A 16,454-nucleotide genomic window follows, 5' to 3' on the forward strand; every position below is an offset into this window, starting at 1 on the left:
CCTAAACCTTGTCACCACAATAAACAGGACATTCCCATACACTGGAACAGGCTACCCATCTATGTCAGGCAAAGTTCTTCATTAGCACTCTTCAAGAAAAATCTTGATGAGTGGATGGGAAATAGGAAATACACCCCAGAGATCACTTCTGTGTCTCTACTCAACAGTGGCACAGGAAAATAACTTTCTTGGGTGGCGTAAGCCAGGGAACCTTGTTGGTTAGGCTTACGTAGGCCCTTGGGCCGATAGCCTAGTACCTACCTATGAACCTATAAGGATGTGTGGAGGTTTGACAGCCACCCCAACCCACACACAAAACAGGCTCCTGCCCACCTGATCTTACTCTCGAACACTCATCCATTCATCTGTGTATGTGTATATACATACATAAACACACACACACACACACATATATATATATATATATATATATATATATATATATATATATATATGGAGAGAGAGACGGCTATATAAATAAATAAATAAGTACATATACATATATATATATATATATATATATATATATATATGTCGATATAGATATCGATATAGATAGATATATGTATGTGTGCATATGTATATTTATACTTGCGCACTCACTTGCCCAAGTTCCCTGCCACTGTCTTCCAGGCAAGCTCACACTTGCACTCAGACATATGCAAGCCCCTCGCATACATTCACAGACATGCCTGCTAACACTACTTACTACTAAGCTCCCCAGCAATTACCCCTACTGTGATGGATGAACATGGCTTTTGGTCATGTTTGCTATTGTTGCATGGAGGGAGCAACAGTGCTAATCTACATGGTTAAATGATTTTTTGAATCGCCTTGTGCATGGATGGCCTTCCAGGAGGTAGTTCTGGGGGTGAGTGGACCACATGGCTAATAAGCATATGCCTCTCCACCGGTCTGTCTCATTAGCATATAGCACGCATGGCCGCAAAGATAGCTCACCATGTTGTTGCCCATCTTCTTGCAGAAACACAGTGATAGGGCTGTGAATTCAAAAAAGGTTACCTCAAGGTAATTTTTATGAATCCTCTCCCCGCATACATTTTTATTCTGGTGTCATATAATTATTGTAATTGATCTTTCTGTTCCTTCCTGTACAATTGCTCATTTCCAAAAGGAGTGTGCCTTTCTTTTCTGGTATAAGAGCATAGCTAGCTTGAATTAAAATTGTATGGCATTTAAACGTGGCCAATATCCTTCATATCCTAACATTCATGTTTGATTTAAGTTATCTTATGCATAGGAATTAAAATGCTTAAAGTTGTGTTCCAGTAGTCTGGTGCCTTAGTCTGTGGTGAAATTGCACTAGTGGCAGTACTATGAATGCTGCAGGATTTATGCTTCACTACTTTTTATAGCTGTGTATACCTGCTTAAAGTTGCATTCCAGTGCCTTTCTGTTTATTGTGCTACTGTTTTTTTCCACTGTTCTTTGAGTCTGCTCCACACGCCACTGAGACATTAGGCTAAAAGTTTCTGAGGTTATAAGCATAGGACTTGAGCTCCAGTTTGAACTTTTTTCTGCACTCTCCCACTCTTCTCATGTCACACTTCTGTTGTGGTTTTTAAGGGCTGCATCCCTGGCTTCCACCCCGTATGATGATCAGACTTCCAAAGTCCCTCCCTCTTCTTTCACTACTATTGTCTGTTATGTAACCTGTTGAAACACTTTCCTACCCATTGTTTTCCATACATTCATTATACTAAGTCCTGCCCTGCAAGCCAGTTTTGCACTTATATAAACCTCCCTTACAGCGAATTGTCTCCTGCTCATTTTTCCAGAGCTCCCATCTACATGGTGCCCTCGCTACACTCTCTGAGGGGGTCCTGAGTTAATCCTGCTCCATCCTTGGCAGATAAGATATTTATTTTATTGTTTTACACTTCTTTTAACTATTTCGAGTGCTGGACTTTATTGACACAAGTACCCTTAACCATATTGTGTGCTCATCCACCAGAGGTTCAAACATACTGGTCCTGGTGCTCACCAGTATGGGAGAGCACTGCATCCCACCCACTCTCTCATTTTGTGTCACAACCTCACTGGTGATGTCGGACCACAAAGCTGTCTCTATCTCAGTAACTCCAGTAAACCCTGTAACAGTTAGGATGTACTCTGTTTTGGAATAATTTCTATTACGCAATAGTTGTCAAAATTCGGTGCACCTCCCAACCCCAAGTTCACTCCAGCCTATGCGGATTTGTTCACAGAGACCCCGTACAACCATTTACATGGCTGTCTAGAGACTGCTACACCTACTAGAAGAAAGCCCAAAGCAAACTTTAAAAACAAACCACACTGGTGGAATACTAACCTTAATAAGGTATATAACAAAAGGGAAAAGTGATGGCAAAAGTCAAGAAGAGCAACTCCCAAAATGATAGGAGCTCTCTAATTAAACTAAGCAGAAAACTAAAAGGACTAAGTTTAACAAGGCCAGTTATAGTCCAGATAGCTTCGGAGGCTAAAAACACAAGGCCTTCAGCTAAGTCCGATACCTCAAAGGCAGCATACATCAGTGTGCCGAACTGGTGGTTAGTAGTGCCACCTTCACTGAGTAGAGCAACATAGTGAATTTGCTGGTTGACAAATTCATCTCAAACGTCATCACCCCATGAAATACTTACCAACCCCCCCCCCCCCCAACTATTTACAGGAGCAGGTCCTGGCAGCACATGCCAAGGCCAAACACACAACTTCAGTGGGACCCCACAATATTTCAGGATGCCTCCTAAATAACTTGAAACATGACCTGTCAGGATCACTTGAGTCACTTTTTATGTATAGCTTCAAAACAAGCTTTGTCCCAAGAGAATGGAGGACTGGGAGTGGTTATCCCATTTCACAAGGGTGGACCATGAACCGACCCCTGAAACTGCAGACTTGTTAGTCTGACTATTCTAATGTGCAAATCCATGGAGTGAATTGTCATGGAAATCAACAAAAACAGACAGCCCTCAGACATGGGACCCAAACCTGTTTAGCTTTGTCAAGGGAAGGTCATGCCTACTAAACATGGTGGACTTCTTTGAGAAGGTCACCAAGGCAATGTATGAAGGGAAAACAGTGCATACCATGTACCTGGGCCTGGCTAAGGTGTTCATTAAACTATCCCATTCAAGAGTAGTTGACAAACTCACTGAACTGGGCATAAACCACTACATAATTCACTGGATTGCTGCTGGCTCACAGACAAGACCCAGGAAGTTAGAATTGGTGATACCACCTCCACTAAGAGAATATTCACCGGTGAATTACATTAGGGCTCCATCCTGGGACCACTCGTAATTGGCTCAGAGTTAAAGATTAATGTCTAGGGCCTTTGGCTGACTACATTCATAGATGACTGCAAACTGGAAGCCATCATAAATTCTTCCGATGAGACAAACTTACAAGAGGGTCTAATGCAGTTAAATGACTGGGGCCAAAGTCATGGATTGAAACTCAATGCCAAGAAATGTATTGTAGAGCCTTTTGAGAAAACTGCCACCCATGCTAATTACTGCATCAATAACATACCCCTAAGAGTTGTCCCAGTAGTCAGGGATCTGGAAACGTATGTAAACTGTAATCTGGCCTTTGACCAAGATGTGGCCAGAGTAGTAAGAAAATCATTCTGTGTCGCCTAACTTATAAGTAAGGGCATGGAATCCAGGTCCAAGGAAGTCAAAGTGCCACTTTATTCGGCCCTTATCAGACCCATCATTGAGTATAATGCCCACTTCAGCATGTACCTGACCAGATATATACAGCAGTTGGAATGCCAACAAAGGTTCCTTACCAGGAGAATACAGGACATAAGCACATTGTTGTATACAGAGCACCTTAAAGCCCTGTATCTATACTCTTTCTATAGGTTACTGAGAAGCAACCTGTGTCTGGTGTACAAGGTATCCTTGGACCCAGCTCTGATGGACCTTTTGCACATCTGCAAAACAAACCACATCAACCACTAGATCTGAGGATTTAAATTTTGCTTGTGACATAAATGAGACGTTGGTGAGACAGATGTGTCTAAGGATCCCCATGCTCTGGAACAGGTTCCCCATCCTTGTGAAGCGGAGTCCATCCCTAACCCTATTTAAGCATAACTTTGACCAGTGGATGGGAAATCAAAAATTCACCCCGGAGCTGGCCCCCATGTCTGTGTAGACAGAGCCAGACGGTAATGACCAAACTAACATACCCCCCACATAGCTTCTAGAAACTTCCTAACATACCCCCTCCCAGTAAATGCCCATGGTACATAGGGATATAATTGGGTTGGATTGCATGGCTAGGCTTGTAAAGGCCCTGGTAATCATTAGCCTAGTATGCAACTATGAAGCTATGTTCGATGAATGAAGATGGCTGTTTTCCTATGTTTTTTATACAGTGATATTTATAGCAATTGTTTTTTTGTTTATTTTATTTTTTAATGTTTGTTAACCAGGTAAGTAGATTGGCCTGAGGACCCTTTTCAGCAACAACCTGGGCCAAGCAGACGAATACAAGGTACACAAATACATAACACATAAATTTCATGTATCAGAGCATAGCAACATAGAAGTATTTTAAGTCACATTACTGTATACACACATAATAAAACAAGCAAAACAGCAGTTACAGTTTTCAAAAGTGTAATTGAAATGTACAGATATGCAAACAGAGTAAGTGAGGCAGCTTGTAGTTGTGGCTGTAGCTAGGAGAAAAAGAAATGTAGAAAGTAAAAGTGAAAATCTTAGTAGTTCAAGGAGAAATTAAGAGAGAGTAGATGCTGCTAGGGATTAGTGATAGGGGGTCTGGGATACTCCTGTATGGGCAGCAGGATGTATTCCTTCCCCTGTCATCAGCAGGTCTGCCTTATGCTTTTCCTCTTTCATACTTGAAATTCAGTACCATTTTTCCTGAGCAGGACAAACTGCCATGTGACCATTCTGGTGTGTGGTAATAGTATTTATTTCTCCAAAGCCCCCCTCCCCTTCTTCCACATGGGACCTTCTGTATTTGCTGTCTTATTTGTACACATTTGTGAAAGATGCTGCCATCTTGGAATGTGTGAAGTTTTCAGTTCAGTTCTTTTTTTTTCTGGCATTGCTGCAAGCTCAGAGGAGATTCCACATCAGCACTTTGAGATAAGACTTACTATTGGACCATAGCTCCCAGCTCATTTACATCAGAATATGTTCAGCTAAGCCGTCCTGTCAGCCCATGTAATCAAATTTTGATAGGCTACTGTCATCCAGGACCCCACATATTATTTGGTCACTGCTCTTAGCTCATTTATGTTAGCTCAGACAATGCCATAAGTTTCAGTTTGCACAAGCTTACAGCCACTGGCTCCTCTTCTCATTGCTACATTGGCAGGGGAGAGCTGATGCTTGATTAGACCAGTCTTTACCATTTACTGTTGACCTTCTTCCAATTGATAGACCAGCATTTCCTACTTTCAGTCTTTTGTATTATGCCTGCACATACTTAATGATTTTGTTACAAAAGTGTTTAGTAGGCAGTGCATGGGTTAGTCAAATTGGATGAAATCTTGATAAAAGACACATGTAGGTGAGCCTGACTGACATATAGGTTCATACTAGGCTAATTGCTCTTTGTGGGTCAAGCCTAGCCAGTTTCTCATGTAAGAGTCAAACCCTGCACCTTTCGTCTGTGTGTTGCTGTTTTCTCTGCTGGCTTAAAATAAAGGCTGATTTACTTTTGGAATCAGAAAATGCTGTAACGTGAAATTCTTTTGAAACATGAATTTTTTTTGTAGCATTTTCTTTCCTTTTTCATGTCCTGTTCTTTACTGTCTTTAACTTAAGTAAGCATCAGTATTTTTTCTTTGCATTTCTTTTGATGTAGGCCTTATGTCATTTTTGTTGCCAGCTACATCTGTCCTTTCTCTCTACATCTTGACGTGGATTCTCCTTTGACCTTTCATCAACTGAGTGCATAAAGGAAACATTTATTCCCTTCATTTTGCTTGTAATTCTTCCTTCTGTACACCAGTACATTTTCTGACATTTTTGCAGACTTCTCATATTTCTTATTGATGTCAATTTGATCTGTTTAAACCTTTTTTCCAGAGCCATTAATGTTATCATATCACCTATACTGTATACTCTGCACTTGTATTATTGTTTTTCAAGTGTATTATTTTGTACTTCGCTCTGGGTTTTTTTTTTTTTTTTTTTTTTTTTTTTAACTATTTCTTCAGCCCTTTTGTCTCTTGTGTTTACCCCATATTTTGCAGGTCTTTGCCATTTGCAGAGAGGCATACTTTTCATACTACTACTACTACTCTTTGCAGTGTTATCTGTAGATACATTTAATTAGAATTCAAAACTTCTAGTGCCTGACTAGTTGACTTCATTTACTTGGATCTTTTGAATGCAGTTTTAGCAGTGGCAGCACTATTTATTTATTTTGTTTACTTGCTTGCTTACTTTTTAGTTAACTTTGTGGTCAATTTGGTCCACAGGCCCTTTTTATCCACAATTCATTCTCGCAGGGCAGGCAAGCAACAATACAGTGAATACTAATTGTCAGAAACACAATACAGAGAGATGGTACATACCACAATACTTAGAAATACTACACTGAGCAATGCCAAACAAAAAAACAGAGTAACAGATAATTTAGTTTATACATTCAGTAGCATTAAGTCGCATGTTGACTTATTGTAGAAAAAATAATGTTTTGTGCTTTTTTTTTTTATTTTAATGTAAAAGCAAAAATGCAGTTGGCTACATTTGGTGCTTCAGAGACTATAAGGATCTGGCTTGCTTCTCTACCATATTTGCATTTGTGTTCCTTGTTAACATGGTCTTTCAACGTAATAATTACTTGGAAGTCTGTTGCAGCATGCTGGGACTTGTTATGGGAATGTCTCTTCTTCTGTAGAAGTACCAAAGGTTGGTAAGGTATGGCACATTTGTTTTGGTGTCTTTGTTCATTTGATGTCATTCATAGTCACTTTTGTCCCCAGGGAAGGGCAAACGCATTGCTTATTTGATTAAACGGAGATGTTTTTAGTAATTGTTTCCCTGCTACTGTAACCATTTTGCTCTCTGGAATAGTGAGGCATGGTGAATTATTGGGTCAGTTATGTAAAAAATGCAGATTTACTGCAATCTGAAGCATGTTGAAATCAACTGTTGAGCTTTGTGTGGTGATGGGCATGGCATACTTCTCTTTAGGTAGGAATGCATTTTTAGCCAATAATTGTCTTACTTTCAGAGTAAGAAAATAAATTCAATAGGTCAGCTGAAGTTGGTGAAGTACTAATTATCTTGACTGATCTTTTTTTTTATGTTTAGTCCAAGGTACTTATGTTCTTTCACTTGGTCAATTCCTTTATCCATTTAGTCTTTTAGTATGATAGGTTTTGCGACCTTCAGTTTTTGTGGGGTTGCAAAAAGTATTAGGGCTGTTTTCCTGGAATTAGTTGTAAGTTTTATTATGTGTTATGTAGTAGCAGAGAGCTGTGAAGTCATCCTGGAAGTTTATTTTCCAAATATGGTAAGAGATTTGCTGGAGTATTTTAGCAAAATCTGATTGGTGCATTTGATTAGATTAGAGTTTGAGAGAGAGACTGTAGACATTTAGAAAGGTGAAAGATAGGATGGGTTCTGGTACCGACCCCTGTTTGGACAGTGTACTGATGAAGAGGATTGGCTAATACATAATTGTAATTAAAAACTCACAAAATTCTTCACTTCAATTTTTAAAACAAAAAACACACACCGGAGCCAGAATACATTGAGCGCTTTTGTTCCGTTTATTACAGAACTTCTTCAGAGCAATAAAATACATTGCATACATCATTGCCTTTTATACCATTATTCCCCTGACATCATTTCCTACATTACTAATCTTTAAATGGACATACACAATTAACATACAATTACTCAAAACATCACTTTATCACACTTTTCAATAATAATAAACTATAAAACAGTCCCTAAAGCTTATACAGGAATCTTCTGTTATGTAACCATTAATATATTATAAAAAAACTTGAACAATACTAGCCAGTATTATTTCTTAGACAAAAGTTAACATAGTTTAAATAACTTTTGACAGAAATCTTGTCATTAATACCCAGTGCTATATCAGCTCTTAAAAAAAATTGCCATTTAAGTTATATTTTTTCTAAAAAAAAAAACTATTAAAGGATCCCACAAATATCTGTATTCACTTTTACAACTACAAAAAAGGTGAACTTTCTGAAATTTTCAGTTTAAAGAATGTTTGGCTAACGCGTTACTCATATCCTTTTTCTTTATAGCCAACATTGTGCTCTCTAACTTTCTAATGGTCTTACCTATATAGAAATTTTCACAATTTGAGCACACTGCAAGGTATACCAATCCTTCACTTTGACAGTCATACCTATCTTTAGCTATTATAGGTTCATAGGTTCATACTAGGCTATCTGCCCTAGGGCATTTATAAGCCTAGCCAGAGTATGTTTGGCTTTCGCCATCCATTTTAAATTAATTTTGCTATGCCCTTTTTCGAGGTTAGTATACTGTGCCTCTGTCTAACAGGACACAGAAGTGATACCCGGGGTAAACCTACGATCTCCCATCCACTCATCAAGATTCCTCTTGAAGAGAGTCAGTGAGGGACTCTGCCTAACCTGGACTGGGATTTTATTCCAGAGTGAAGGGAGCCTCTGGGTTATGAATCTGTCCCTCCAGCATGTCCTATTTATTTCAGTGCTGAGGTTCAAGTCTCTCGAGCATGTAGCTCGATGGGATTTGGATTTTTTGAGGTGCAGCATGTCCCTTAATTCTGGGTTGGACATGGCTTTATATGTCAGGCACAGGTCGCCTCTGAGCAGGCGGTATGCCACTGAGTAGAGATGGAGTTTCTTTAACCAGGCAGCATATGGCATCTGTTTGAGCCCTTTGATCCTCTTGGTGAGGTACTTTTGGGGTCTTTCCAGTTGCTGCAGGTGTTTGGTAAGGTACATCCCAAAAGGGGCATTGTACTCAATTATGGGCCTGATGAGGGATGAGTAAAGAGGCACGATGACCTCCCCTAATCTAGATGTGAATCCCTTCATGATTAGGTGGGCTATATAAAATGTTTTTCTAACCACTTTGGCCACGTGGTTGTCAAATGAGCGATTGCTATCAACTTGGGTCCCCAGGTCCCTAATTACTTCTTCTGTACTTAATGGATTACCACCTATGTGGTAATTTGTGGCACTTTGTTTTGCCAAAGGGATGACTATACACTTTTTGGCATTTAGCTTGAGGCCATGGCTCTGGCACCAGTTGTCTGTTTCTATGAGGCCCTTTTGGAGGATGCTTGTGTCGGCTGGAGAGTCGATTATGGCGCCCAGTTTGCAGTCATCTGCGAACTTGGTCAGCCACAGTCCTTCTGTGTTGGCCTGTACCTCCGAGAAATATATACCGAACAAGAGAGGTCCCAGGACTGAGCCTTGTGGGACGCCACTTGTAACTGGTTTGGAGTCTGCTTCAGATGTTTAAAATGATGGCTCTGCACCCCCATCATAAATCTACACTCACTACAGTTTGTACAAGGAAATGTTCCTAGATGGGTAATGACCTTCATTCTTGTGCCCCCCTTCCAAAATTTCTTTTAAATTTCTTGTCTTTTTATTAATAAAATTTGGTTTAGTTCCAATAATTCTAGTCAGTTCCTCATTGCCCAAAATAATCTTCCAATTTTCCTGAATCAACTTTTTAATATTTTGCCCATCAGTCCTCATAGGTACCGGAAATGCATATTTTAACCCCTCATTCTCACCCACACTTTGATCAGAATTCTTCTTCTGAAATCCTGCTCTCAGAATGGGTGAAAATCTATGTTCCCTGTTATTTTTAACATACTGTATAACTTCATCAAGGGTTTCACTGGGATATCCTCTGTCAGTAAACAACTGTATAAGTGTGTTCAGTTCTATTGAAAATTGATGGTCATCACTGACCATTCTACTAAGTCTAATCACTTGCCCTTTGCATACATTAGTTTTCATATATTTGGCATAGTAACTGTCAAAGTGCAGGTAATTGTTAGTAAAAGTTTTCTTTCTATAAATATTGCTTCCAAATACTTTGTTACCAACATCCATTTTACCTTCAATGTGCAAAAATTGGACTTCTGTACCTTTATTACCTATAGTAAACTTGAGCCAAGATACTAACTGATTAATTTGCTGGAAAAACTCATCTAGCTGTTTACCACTACCAGCCCAGACAAAAAACAGGTCATCAGTATAACGCCTGTAATATCTAACATACTTAAATAAATCCATCTTCTCAAAAAATGTGACTTCCCACCGACACATAACTAAATTGGCAAAAACAGGCACTACGTGTGCCCCCATTGCTATGCCACTTGTTTGTTGGTAAACTTCTTTACCAAACATAAAAAAGTTATGTAATACTATTTCCGTTAACTGACAAGTGACATAAATGCCCTGTTTAAACTTCTCTTTATCTAAATAAAGTCTCATGAACTGTATTCCTTCATTTTGATCTATTACAGTATACAATGAACATACATCCAATATACACAGAAATGTTTAATCTCCTTGGAACTTAAAAAGTCGAAGCTCATCCAGAAACATCCATGAATCTTTTAGGAACCATTTACTAATTTGTACAATAGGATTAAGTATTCCATCTAAATACATGGACATTTTTGAAGTTTTACTGAAGGGGCAGAAACGATAGACCTGAAAGGAGGATGCTTTTCATTTTTGTGTATTTTAGGGATGCCAAATAGCATCCATAATTGAGGCTGTTCAACACACAAAAACTCAAATAAGTCTATCGAAATATATTGCTGGTATAATAAATCCAGCAAAATAATATCTAATTCTTGGAACTTTTTCCTAACAAAATCCTTGGACACTTTAAGGTATTTGTCTCCTTCTGCCAATATCTCCTTAATACTTCCATAATAATCCTTGTTATTCATAATAACAAGTCCTTGTACCTTGTCTGCTTTCATAGGTAGGTACTAGGCTGTTGGCCCTAGGGCCTATATAAGCCTAGCCAAAAAGGTACACTGGCTTTCTCCATCCAAGAAAATTATTTTCCTGTGCCTCTGTCGAGCAGAGCTACAGAAGTGCAGAGCCACAGAAGTGATCCCCAGGGTGAATTTCCTATTTCCCATCCGATCATTAAGATTTTTCTTGAAGAGTGCTAATGAGGAGCTTTGTTTTGACATAGATAGGTAGTCTGTTCCATAGTATGGGAAGTCTCTGGGACAGGAATCTAGTCCTCCAGCATGTTCTGTTTATTGTGGTGACAAGGTTTAGGTCCCTACAGCTTGTAGCTTGGAAGGATTGGGATTTCTTTAAGTGGAGCATGTCCAACAGCTCTGGGTTTGACATAGCTTTGTATGTTAGGCAGAGATCGCCTCTGAGTAGGCGATATGCGACGGAGTAAAGCTGGAGTTTTTTGAGACGGTCTGCGTAGGGCATCTGTTTGAGGCCAGTAATCCTCGTTGTGAGGTATTTCTGTGGCCTTTCCAGTTGTTGTAGATGTCTTGTGAGGTACATACCAAAAGGGGCGCTGTACTCTATAATGGGCCTAATGAGTGATGAGTAGAGGGGAACAATGACCTATTTTTTCTGGATGAGAAACCTTTTGTGATGAGGTGTGCCATGTAGAAAGATTTCCTGATCACTGTGGTGATGTGATTATCAAAGGAGAGACTACTGTCCACCTGTGTCCCAAGGTCTCTTATCACACTTTCGGTGTTTAGTAGACTACCACCTATGTGGTAGTTCATGGGTGCAGAGTTTTTACCAAAGGGGATGACAATGCACATTTTGGCATTGAGCTTCAGGTCATGGCTTTGACACCAGGCATCTGTCTCAGTGAGGCCCTTTTGTAGGCTGTCCACATCGTTAGGAGTTTCGATTATGGCTCCCAGTTTGCAGTCATCTGCAAACTTTGTTAGCCAAAGACCTTCTGTGTTAGCCTGTACTTCAGAGAAGTAGATACCGAACAGGAGAGGACCCAGGACTGAACCCTGTAGTACTCCACTTGTCACTGGTCTGAAGTCTGATTTGGAGTCTGCTACTTTCACAGTGTGGGTTCTGTCCGTGAGCCAATTGGCAACCCATCTTGTGACATAGGGATTTATACCTAGTTTGGTGAGTTTATCTATAATTCCAGAGTGGGGGATGGTGTTGAAAGCCTTGGCGAGATCTAGATAGGTTGTGTGAACCACCTTACCCTCATCTATGGCATTGGTGACTGCTTCAAAGACGTGTATCAGGTTTAGGAGACATGATCTTCCTTTTACAAACCCGAACTGGGTGGAGTCCAGAGTTTGGAGATCACCAATGTCTTTGTTTATGAGTTCCATGATGATACGTTCCATGGCCTTGCAGACCAGGCTCGTCAAGCTAATGGGGCGGTAGTTCCCAGGGTCCATCGTGGCTCCCCCTTTGTAGAGTGGGATAACAATCGGGGTGCGCCATTCAGTGGGCACAGAGCCTGAGGTGAGGCTATGATTGAATATGGTACGTAGGGTGGGGTGCCAGTTCATTTTGTAGTTCATGTAGAATGCAGCCTGGGATATTGTCAGGTCCCATGGATGCTGTGTTCTTGGCTTTGGAGAGTGTGTTTTTTACCTGTGCAGCCGTGATTACAGGAACTTTGCATTCTTCTGGTATAGAGATGGGCCCTCTGGGGAGTGAGAGGGGGGTAAAGTTAGCACTGAACCTATCTGCCAGGATGCTGGCAATATCAGTTGGTTCTGTATATTTAGTGCCATTGTGCTGTAACTTAGAGCAGATCTGAGTGTTGCCATTGAGATTCGTGACATAGCTGTAGAATGCTTTGTGGTTGTCTTTAGAGTCAGTGGCAATTTTGTTTTCGTAATTAGCTTTGAAGGATTTTATGAGGGATCTCTGCTTCTTACTGTGGCTGACCAGGGAGCTCCTCCAGTCATGGGATTTTACTCTTTTTTTGCAACAGTTTCTTTCTTCTGTTGTAGAGTTTGTATGGCAGAGGACCACCAGATTGGCTTCCTTTTTTGGAGGATAGCATCTTGGTTCTGTTAGGGAGAGCCGATCCATGCACTCATGGAAGATCTTATAAAGTGCATTTGTGTAGGATTCAGCAGTCGTACCTCTTGTCAGTCTGTATGGGTGTCATGAAGTTTGCCACTTCTGTCTTAAGTGTGAAGTTGGCTTTGGAGAAGTTTTTTATGGTGGTTTCCCTAATGGCGGGTGGGGGCGGGATGTGGATGTCTAGGGTGATTAGCTTGTGGTCTGATCTGACCAATGAGGAATTGACCTCTGGTGTGGAACACTAGTCACCCATGTTGGTAATGACCAGGTCTAAGATATTGCTGCCCATGGTGGGGGTGTGAATAAGTTGATCCAAGGCGTTGGAATTTATGAATTCCAGAAAACGTTGAGCAAAATAGTTGGTATATGAGTAGTTTTTCTCAGTTAATGGTGGGGTAGTTGAAATCGCCCATTATTAGGGTGTTGGGTTGTACCCTAATATTTTCCAGTGTATCAAGGAATGAGGAGAGGGAATCCTGGGGCATGGTGGGGGGTCTGTAGCAAGCTACAATTTGGATTGCGGTCTTGCCCATAGTTAGTTGTACTTGGATAATCTCAGATGCATTATGCTGTGCAACTAGCCTGGAGGTGTGGATATCCTTGATGAATATGGACAGTCCTCCGCCTTTAGTGCTTCTGTCCGGGTTAGCTGGCCGAAAGGTGTGGTATGAATTATAGCCAGGTAATGCAGGAGTGCTCTCCGGAGCTTTGAACCAGGTCTCTGTCACTGCACAGATGTCGATGTTCTCCATTTTAAGGAGTGCCTCGAGTGAGTGCATTTTGAGGTTTAGACTTCTAGCATTAAGTAGCATTATCCTCAGATTTTGCTTGCTTGTACCTGTTATGGTGGTGAATTTGTCATTTGAACCTTGCCTAAAAAGGCACTGTAGGGGTGGCAAGAGCCTTAGCCAGTATCCGGAATCCCAAGGGCGACAGGTGCAGGCCATCTCTGGCAAAGCATCGTGGTCTGTCGATCATGACATCCCAGGTAGACAAATACTGGATTCCCTTAGAATGACACCAGAAGCTTAGCCAATTGTTGAAGTCAATCATTTTGTCCTTGTACTGTGGTATCATTCTGGGTGATGGCAGGATGCTACGCAGGGCTCGGGTCATACCTGCCTGGGCTACAAGATCGGAGAGCTCCTCCATGCCTCTCTATTCATGTATTCCAGGGAGGTATGTCTCAGGTCATTCGCACCAACATGGATAATGATAGTCATATTTGTACTTGTTGTGGAGTGACCTGAGTGCGTGCGTTGTGGCGGATCCTGGCACCCGACAGGCAGCTGACAGTAACTTTCTCCTTGTTTAGCATGGTGAGTGGAACATCAGTGTGCCTGACTATAGTCACCTATGACTAGAGTGTTGGGTACATTGTTATGCCTTATCGGCTGTGGTTGAGTGGCACACTGAGATTGTGGGCTATGTGTCATTTGGGTTGTGTTGGGAGGTGCAGTTTGCTTGCGTTTCTGCTTTGGAGGTCCCTGTTGCTTGGGCAGGTTTTTATTGAGAACCTCCGCGCATGTAGGTGTGTGTTTTGTGTTTCTATGTGTGTGTGTTGGTGATGTAGGTTTTGAGGGACTATGTGTTGAGTGTGATGTGGTGCAAGTGTTTACCTTCTCCTCTTGACTGTCTAGTCCAGTCTTGTGTGAAGAGAGCTTTGCTTCCAGTTTGGCTATAGAAGTGGATCTCTCACAGGTTCTTTTGTTGGGTGGTAGGAGGAGAGGGTTGTCTGTGTACATGAGGCAATTGCTGCATTGCCCCAAGATGCCCACATTCATTAAGTAGACAGGAGAAAACACCGGGTGCTGACCCTTAGACATGCCTGGATAGGTGCTTATTTATTAAGTACTTAAAACTGCTTTCTTCTAGACAAGTGAGGATAGTTGAGTGCTGTAGTAATTTGTAGCGTATTTAGTGCTTACGAGTTTTGAACAAGTGCTGAGCTCAAAGAAACAAATTTGAGTGCTGAAACTAAAAAAACTGGCTAGTTCTAAGAAACTAAATTGAGCTAGAAGGCTTCTCTCCAACACAGAAAGGTTTGGGGGCTCATAAGCTTACAAAAATAGTCCTGGATACAGCAAACTGTATGTTGACTAGAGTACTTACAGGAAAGGCAGGAAACAAACTTAGCAATTTTTTTTTCTTCCGAAATGCTCTTTGTACACAGTAGGAGTGCCTGAAATCAGAATATGACCTCCCTGCACTCAAGTTGAGTGAGCAAATGAGATGGGCTCAAAAGGAGTATCCAAATACAAATTTACAAGAGGGGGAGTGCAATTTCAAAGCCACCAAGATTAACACCAAAACAAGAACAGGGAAGGGGGGTGGGAACTAACTGTAGAGACAGAGAGCCACAATTTCAGTTCAATTAATATTCAGTAAGAAACAAAAATACATAAAATGCAGTACTAATATGAAAAAAGTGCAGATAAAAGTGCACTTAAATTTGCTTATACGTCCAGTTGGTTGCAGGCAGATCTTAGCCGGCCAAAGATCAAGTATTTAACAGAAAAAAAAAAAAAATGCACCCCTTGTATAAGACAGGACAGCCCCTCAGTTGAAACACAGAATATCAAAGTGAAACTACCCCCACTGCTATCAATGGCTGCACTTCTAACAATATCTCTGTAGAGACAGAGAGCCACAATTTTCAATTCAGTTAATATTCAGTAAGAAACAAAAATACATAAAAGCAGTACTATATGAAAAAAGTGCAGATAAAAGTGTACTTAAATTCGCTTATACGTTCAGTTGATTTCAGGCAGATCTTAGCCGGCCAAAGCTCAAGTATTTATGTTTCCATAAGAAACCAGCTGTTTCAAAGCCATAGTTTCTTCCTTAGTCAAATGTTCTCTATACCCAACTTTTTTACTAACCTGTAAACTGTACATATCATTCTCACTAATAGTAGGAAAAGTTCTCAAAGTGTTAACTAATGGGGGATTAACATTCCTTTTCTTTCTTAAATACCCAGTATCTTGAGTAGATAAACCATCAAACAAGTATTTCAGAGGGGGTAACTGGGGGAATCTAGTAGACAAAAGTGAGTTGAAATGGCAGCTCCGTTTAAACTCATGTCAAGCACCTGGGTTGAAAGAGCATTTGTCTCTGAAACCCATTTTGGTTGCGAGAGCTGCCAACTTGTAACCGCACACACAAAAAAACTTTTTACAACATTTTAAATGTATTTGCATATGTGTCTTTTGTGTTTTTTTAATAGGGTACTGTATTTTTAAGAACCACTTGGCTTAATTGATAGCACTATTTAAAATGTAACAGAATAGTTTCTGTCTATACACACTGAGCAGAGTGGATGAGAGGTGTTGACACCAACTCTTAGCTGAGATATATAAGTATCCTGTTTTTTTTTTTCAATTATTTATAC

The sequence above is a fragment of the Protopterus annectens genome, chromosome 1.part2 (assembly GCF_019279795.1).
Source record: "Protopterus annectens isolate FY-2018-M chromosome 1.part2, PAN1.0, whole genome shotgun sequence".
Taxonomy (NCBI): domain Eukaryota; kingdom Metazoa; phylum Chordata; order Ceratodontiformes; family Protopteridae; genus Protopterus; species Protopterus annectens.